This window comes from Apus apus, chromosome 8 (genome assembly GCF_020740795.1).
Source record: "Apus apus isolate bApuApu2 chromosome 8, bApuApu2.pri.cur, whole genome shotgun sequence".
NCBI lineage: Eukaryota > Metazoa > Chordata > Aves > Apodiformes > Apodidae > Apus > Apus apus.
In genome coordinates, this window is record NC_067289.1 from 12,852,421 (window position 1) to 12,860,909 (window position 8,489).

Sequence of the window (8,489 nt, forward strand, 5' to 3'; positions counted from 1 at the left end):
ATCTGAGAACTGCTGCACTTCTTGAGCCAATAGCAGCTATATAGCAACCAGCATCAATCCTGAATGAAAAAATTGGCCCTACTGCTGGTGAATGGCACTCAGTAGGTTTCCCATTGAACTGTGCTGCGAAACAATGATGCACATTGGTAAATCACCGTGTGTGCCTTTCAGTTCTTATGCATATCCCATACTGGACAGCTTCCATTCACTCTGGCACCCACTGCAAACAAATGTAACTATGCATCAGAGATGAAAGTGAAAATGCATATGTTAAATCCCAAATGGAAGCAGAAGAGTGTAATATATACATAGTTGCTTAGCAACAAACATGTTTTGGCCACAGGAATGGTGACATCAGTCAGATGAGCAAGAGGGAAGCTGCTGTGCCCTCCTTGTCTCTCTCCCTAGAAGCTTCGTAAAGCTCTTGCCTTATTTCTTTTGATGCAGGACAGAAAGGACCATTGTAGACATTTGTTTATGCTATTAATGTAACAGACTGCAGGACAACTGGACTTTTCTTTGAGCAGGAAAACCTGTTTTCATTCTGGGTGTCTGCTGTAATGGCGCATGCCCTCCCATGCAGCCAGGTGTTTTGAGCCTTGCTTTATGGCTCATTGAGGTGTCCCTCTTAGCTGAAACACTCAGGAGAAATGAAGTGCTAAGTCTGAAAATACAAACTGCTGGAATTAAAAAAAAAATTTGGTGCCACTCACTATTTTTGACCCTACCTTGTCTTCCACTTCAGCTCCTAGAAGCTTTTATGCTACTGGCATTTCACCTTCATCTACCTCTATCTTTTTAGGAAAGCAAGCAGTGTTTATTTCAGTAAATCATATGATGCCTGTGGCTAGCAGGTATGTGTTTATTAATTCCTCCCATTTTAAATGGTCTAAATATCTTCCCTTCCCTTTATCCCCTTTCTCCCCTTCCTGCATGCTCTGGTGTGCAGCCTGTCAGTCCCTCTGCAGAGGACAGAGTGGCAAATCCTGGTTCAAGTTCCATGCACCCCTCCATGCAAGCAGCTCCTGTGGACACAAACGTGAGCTCTGTGTGTAGCTGATGTCTAACCTGCCTCATGCTTTCAGGGGTCTGCTTGCTCTGCTGGACTACAGCATCTTCCACCTATAGAAATGTTGCATGTTCACGTTCAAATGGGTCTGCCACCCTGGCTTGCTGCAGATGCATCCCTGAATACATTATTCTTGAGTGTCTCCTTTTAATTTAAAGTAATGAATGTACTTTGGTGGATCCCCAGTGGGGAGAAGAATGTTTCAAGCATGCACTTCTCTTTGCAAAGAAAGCTTTCTTGGCAGTGTGAGAGATGTGTAGGAATGCAAGGTATATTGAAGAACTCAAATTAAACTAAAATTATGGATGAAAGAGGGGCTAAAGGACTATTATTGTAATATAAGGCCTTTACTTCCATTCATGAAGCTATTATGTAGATATTGCTTAATTTGCTCTCAGTTTCTGTGAATTCAGAGACCCTGTTTCATGTGCTAGCACATATCAAATTTGCAGGGTATAGCCAATACTGACTTGCACTTATTATCAGATTAATTTTGGGGAACAAAGATTGCAATTCTGAAAACATGGAGGAACTTGAGACAAGGTGTGGTGGTGTCTCTGAGCAGGCAAGATAAATGACTTAATCATGGAAGGGTGGATCAAAACAGAAGGGAATGCAAACAAAGTTGTATGCTGAAAAGCTGGAAAACAAGAACAAGTATAATATTGATTATTTATAAATAGAAAATATTTTCTTCTCTTGAAATGCCAAGAGAACAGACCAGTAGCTGTAAGGATATAGTTGATGTCATTAACAAGGAACTGAGGTGGATTCTTGTCTTCATTTTCTCTCTGTGACTTAAAGCAATTATCTTAGCATGGCTTTCATCCTGAACAGGAGTACTGTGTAGCCTGGTCCAGAAATCAAATTGACATATGGACATGAAGTTCATGCCTGGCTCCTCAGGAAGTTCTGGAGCCCTCAGCACAGGAAAGACATGGAGCTGTTGGAGAGGGTCCAGAGAAGGACCACAAAGATGATCAAAGGGCTGGAGCACCTCAGCTATAAAGACAGGCTGAGGGAGTTGGGGTGTTCAGCCTGGAGAAGAGAAGGCTCCAGGGAGACCTTATAGTGGTCTTCCAGTACCTGAAGGGGCTAGAGGAAAGCTGGGGAGGGACTTTTCACCAGTGATAGGGCAAGAATAATGTGTTTTTAAACTGAAAGAGGGTAGATTCAGGTTAAACATCAGGCAGAAATTCTTCATTATGAGGGTAGTAAGGTGCCAGAACAGGTTCCATTGGGAGGTTGTTGATGTCCCTTCCCAGGAGGTGTTTAAGCCCAGGTTGAATGAGGCTTTCTGCAGCCTGGTCTAGTGTGTCCCTGCTCATAGCAGGGAGGTTGGAACCTGATGATCTTTCGGGTCCCTTCCAACCTTAACTATTCTATGAAAATAGGTGAAAGTGGGATTCCATATCTGAATCTTGTGAAGTTGGCAGCTTGTATGTATTGCTTAAACTAGCAAACAAAATATGTTCTAAAGGCTTGTTAGATTTATAGCATTTGAAATGTGAATAATAAAAAAATTGTACTGGTAATTGTTCTTATTGAGTAAAACAAGATTTTACAATTAATGCTAATTACCGAAATAAAATTTATTTCCTATTCTATATGTTTTAGTTTATATCTCTGTGACTCTCTTTTTTAAAAATAGGTCCAATGGTTTGGGAAGTGTCTGCTTTCTGAGAAGTGTAATTTATAATTTTCCTAGTGGAATTATCATCATTTATAGTTAACCACACAAATTGTCAGGTATTTTCCTTTTACAAGAGATATACCTCAGTGTTAATAAAAGATTATTAATGTATCCATACTTTTAGTAGTTGTGTTGTGAAGCTTCAATCAAATGAAAAGTATCTGTAAAAATATCATGAAGGTTATTAATAACTTTGCCTTGTGTTTTAGTCTGCCATGAGTTTCCCTGAAAGGTGGGATAGAAATAGGAGGAATGTCGTGTTGGAAACCACATGAAGATTCATGTCACAATATCCGTGACAAGTTCACATCCTGAGGAGTGAAAACTCTGAAGTTTGCAATACTAAGAGAAAAGCTGGAATGGAACCATGGAAGTCCTGAGTGTCAGTAAGTTCAGCTGCATGATGTCTAGGTTTCTTCTCTCCACCTTTCACACAGATGACATCTCTGCCCCACCTCATTGCCTTTGTTTCCATGTCTGCAATAGCCTCTGTAGGATTTGTACAGCCTCTACTCTCATGTGACTTGGAGTCACTTTGGCATTCTTAGAAGCTGTATTGGTCCAGTAACATGGTTAGATAACTTGGCTTTAAGTAAGACTTCTGCAACTGTTTCACTCTTCACAAGTGTCTCCTCAAAACTCATTAAATGTCTTATAGGAAAAATTTAGAGTATCTCAGACCCTGTTTAACCTCTTCCTCTGAGCAGACCTCTTCTTCTTTAGCAAAGCTAAGATAAGGAGCCAGCGTCTTGATAAAATCTGCCATGAGATGGGTGTTTTCCCAGTTGGAAAACCATACCAGGAGATCAGTTATTAATGAGAGATTGTTCAAAGGCAAATCTGCACCAAGAAGGATCCAGTGCTGTGGTCTGGTCTTGCTGATTATGGTCAGTGTCCTGGGTGTGAGAACCTATTGTGCTCATTACATTCACAAAGAATGTGAGCCTAGGAAAGCTGCAGGTAGACTGAAGGGTGGGACTGGAAACCAGATTCGAGAAATTATTGGAAAAAATGTTCTTCATGGGGGAGAGAAAATAAAAGGTACGAACTGCATATACAGAGGAATTCAGCTGCAGAAGTGCAGAATGGAGAACAAAATACTTACTTCTAAAGAAAAAAATAAAGAAGTTATGATGGATTCAACTTGTACTTCAGCCTTCAACAAAAGGAGGTTGTGAAAAAGAAAAATGTATTACAGAGTTTTGTTTGTTTGTTTTAATGTGCATAGCCTGGAAGGCAGATGTATGTGTCCCCCCAGCTCACTCAGCATGGGCAAACTCTGGGTATTACTTTCCAGAAAGGACAAGGAGCAAAGCAGAGAATCCTGAGTCAAGTGGTCAGAGCAGCTGAAAGGGAAATCAGGACAGGGCAATGTACAATATACGAAAGGGAGCGCTACAGTCTTCAAAGGCATAACAAGTTGCTGCAGAGAGGAAGGAAATTACTGTTTAACACTTTTTCTCTGAATTGGTAAGAAAATATAAACTTAAATTACTCCAAGAAAAAATTAGGTTGACTATTATAAAAATAATAAATGAAGAACAGATCCAATTGCATTGGGGAAATGCATTTCTGCTGCTGAAGGACTTAAACTAGTTAAATGTCAAAAATAGCATAGGTACAGTTGATTTTTGACTTTTTAACATTTTTTTCAGCTCTGCTTTCTATTATTTTCTGTGAGTGGATGCTGCTGCTTTTTTCTTGGTAAAGACAGCAATCAAAATAATAATGTAGAAGCAGAGTGCTGTAAACACAGAGGATCTGGTACGGTTTCTAGTCATGTCATTTAGCCTCTAGTGGAAAGTGCCAAGATATGTGCTTTGGAAGACTCATAGGGCACATAGCTGCATGTCAGCCTATTTCAATTAGTGTGTTGAAATGGCGGATTACACATCTCTATAAAAATTAAATTGGTCTCATCCCTGAAATTATAACAAGCCTGAGGATCCAATGGAAAAATCAGATTTTGAGCACCTCGATTTCAGAGACCACTGAAAGGCGTCGTACCACTGCTGCTGTGGCACCCCAATGCCACTGCTTGTGCCTGCTAAATGTCCCCTCTCTCACAGTGTGGGGGATCACAGAGACAGGGACATACGGGTGGAGAGCAGACCCTAACACAAAGCTTTCTGTCACTTGACTGCTGAGATGTTGGTGAGCCCCAGGAGCTTTAGTTTCTGAAGATAGTTTTGCTCTTTTAAGTGTCCATTTTCAGAATATTTAAACATGGGGTATAGATGGCATCATGGGCCCCAACTGGGAGTGCAGGTGACCTGATGATCTGTAGTTTCCCTTGTGTGCTCAACCACTTCCTTCTTTCAAGGCCTCTCTTCTCCTTCAAACCCATCTTGTGGCTCATGCCACCAGCCAACACATGTGCCACCCCCAGGCTCTGGGAAGATCTATCACACTATGGGCTGAGACTGGAAAATTTCTCCGGTGTCTGTATTTTCAGTTCAGGCAAGTTAGTGGAGGATGCCAGTGTCCCTGAAGCTGTTGGTCACCACTTATACCTGTTGTGTGCTGTACACGGGTAGCACCTCTGGGTACAGGCAGAGGCTCAGCTCATTGCATCTCAACCCCTGAGGCAGACAGGTGGTGATCTCTCCCTCTGGGCCCTCTGCACGCTCTGAGACCAGCAGAGCTATCTGTGGATGTCCAGAGGGAGGCTGATCTCTGACAGATCTTCCCACCCCATGTTGGGTGGTGAGTAATCCTGAGGGAAAAGCAAATGCAGAGCTGAGATCAGGCAGAGTTCAGGCAGCTTCCCTGGGGAGGGAGGTTAGCTCTCTGTGTGCGAATCCAGCTCTGTACATGAATTCAGTGAAATTTCTTTCTCTCCAAAAACCATGCTCCAGGATGTCTCGCTTGTCAGATGTGGGTGGATCTGGCATTGCATTTCTTGTGGACCAAGGCACAGAGTTCTTGGGAAATGGTCTCAGGAGACATTATTTCCATAACTCTTGTCCTCAGAGACTGGGGGAAGGGAGGAATGGGAAGATTTGTGCGGCTAGTTATTATAAAAACAAAAAAACCCAACCAAAACAACTGCTGTATTTTATAATGCTGCAAGCTTGAGCTCTGCAAGTACTGGTTTCTAGATGTGCGTAAAAGCCGGTGGCATTACCATATCACTGGATTTTTGCCTCAGCTTTTAATTAAATTTGTGGTGTGACAGACACTGAAGGATGGCAGGACAATTCCAATAACTTCTGTCAGTGGTCCTTAATCTGGGGCTGTGTCCTGGCAGGCTGGCTTGACCCCTCCCTCTGCCTGCCCTCCTTCTCATCTCTCACAGTCCAGTGGACCATGCCAGCCATCAAAGATATTTTAGGAGGTGTGAAGGAAATATCAGCAGTGTGCTTGAGGTTCTGAAGGTTTTCTGGACCACACTTCTGCTGGAGTCCTGTTTTAAACAGAGGAGAATTGGTGGGATGGCAACAGACTTAATTGCCCCCCTGTCTGATATTTTGCCTTTCTTTGCTTCTTTTTCAGCAGAGGAGAACATTTGACATGGCTGCTTCCGAAAGGAAAGGCTTGGATGCCCGTCTTGTGGCCTGCATTAACATTATTTGTATTTTTAAAACTTCCAGATAAATGAAACTTCTGCATTATTTAAGATGACATCATTGTGCATGAAATAAAATGAATTTTAAATAGAACTGTTTTGAAATGAAAATGTTCTGTTCAGATAAAGCCAGAATAAAATGCTTGGAAACTTTTCTGCTCTGTTTGGTTTAAAAAGTGCAGTGCTGCTGAACCAGACCCAGTCCTTGTAGAGGTTTTTGTTTGGAAAGAGCAATGTTTTGTACCTGAAAAGCATGGCCCAGCTGCAGTTAGAAGCCAAACAGCCCTGGTGTCTTGCGGTGGGAATTTTGAGGTGCATAAATCACTTGAGTAGTTAGGAACTCTTTACCCAGTACCAGATTTATAATATTTAATGTCTTAAATGTTGATCGAACAACGCATATTAAATCCTATGCAGTGTAATTTTTTTCTCATCAATTCCATATTTATAGCATTAGTCATTTCTCTGCAATCAATTAAGAGAATTGATGGCTCTTAGGCTTCCTCAAACTGATTTTTTAAATAAGTGTATCAAACAAGATCTCCATTACCCAGATCAGCCACTGTCACAATAGCTGTACAGAGGCCAAAGAGACAAGAGCACAGATCTGGAGAGTATCCACAGGGACTTGACAAACAAAAAAGTAATATTTCAAGCTTGTTTCTCAGAGGAGTGGGAAATAATAGCGATATAATCTGAAACAAGGATGCTGATTATATGACCAATTGTTTAGCATGTGTTCCTAAACTGTGTTATAATTACCAAATTAATCTCTCTGAGGTATTAAAAGCCTATTTGCACAATCTTTGTAAAACTAAAATGGAAGCAAAGCACTTTACCTGTGTTGATACAGAGCCCTGCAAATAGCAACTATTTGTTTCTGTAGCTGTTGTGGCTCTGGGAACAAGTAAATATAAACAGCAGGAAACACAAATACAGAGGCAGTGCAATTGGAGGCTGTCAGGAAGCAGTATGGTGGCTTCAGGAGCTGAATTCGGCTTGAAATAAGCTTTGTCTCAGTATGCGTAAGAGGCTTTGGCACTGTATCAGACCTCTGGGGAAGCCACTCAGCAGGGTGGGGATTACTATAGTTTGTGCTTCCCAATTCACAGCAAACTTGCTTCCCTGTCATACTCGTGCATTAACTCTCTCTGTCCCACCTCGGTGCTTTTTGTGGGGATTTGTTTGCTTTCCAGCAAAGAGCCTGACATCTGCTAGTTGAGAGTGGAGGAGAAAAATCCCCAGCACACAGGACGGAGCGAGAGCAGAGAGCTTCCTCTCCGTGCTGAGCCAGAGAGGCACAAAGATGGCTAATTTTGCCAGGCTGGGTAATTCTCCTCTGCAATGGATGTGCTGTAGTTGCTTTGACAATACCATCTAAAATGCAAATGAATTATGCTTGTGTATGAGAGCTGGCAGGGCAGTGTAGACCTGCTGCTGGTATAAACTTCCTCCTAATGATGATTTTTTCCCCCTCTCTGTGAACACATGGACTCCACTCTCTCTTTTGAGGTTTCGCAAGGGTTAATTTTCTCTTAGCTGTGGGAATATTTTGCGTTAGGAGAAACTCCATGGTTATTCCTAACACATGACTATCAAAGAGTCAGATTAGCCGAGGGGGAGGGGAAAGGCTCCTGAGTTTGCACTTCCTGTCTCTTAATAAAGCTGAGATTCCAGAAGTATTTAATATCATTGTGGTTTACATAGGAAATTGTCTGAACACTCTTAGTAAGTACTGAATATATGGCTGCTATATTGAATACCTTTTGTCCAAAATAATTTTTCTTTCAGTTATGTTAGATATTGGGAAAATGTTGTAAAAGCAGGATCTCATTACAGTGCACAGCTAAATGAGCAACTATAAAATGCAGTTTTAAAAATGTAAATATCTAAAATGTATTGAGAAATGTGAGGTGCACCAGTACTAAAGAAACAACAGCAATTGTTTTCTATGCACTGCTAAGGCAATAAAATGTGGATTCCTTCTGTAGGTCCAAATGTAGCAGCTGGATTTGGCTTTATGAACCATGAAAAATAGTTCCCATCTGGAAGCTGATGTTGAATAAAGATGCAACAGTAAGGCTGCATCTTACATGTAACATTTATATATTTCCAACTCAATACGGCACTAGTATTGTAGAGGAAAGAGAGAGAGGGAG

The 8,489-nt window shown here is 41.5% G+C and overlaps 1 long non-coding RNA gene across 1 annotated transcript in view; it reads left to right on the forward strand.

Annotated features, from left to right (window-relative positions):
- Positions 1 to 3,076, forward strand: part of LOC127387942 (uncharacterized) — a 50,229-nt gene extending 47,153 nt beyond the window's left edge. The window contains exons 3-4 of the long non-coding RNA XR_007890239.1: positions 803 to 854; positions 2,972 to 3,076. This is a non-coding gene — a long non-coding RNA (uncharacterized LOC127387942). The remainder of the gene's footprint in view (positions 1 to 802; positions 855 to 2,971) is intronic.
- The last annotated feature ends 5,413 nt before the right edge of the window (positions 3,077 to 8,489 follow it).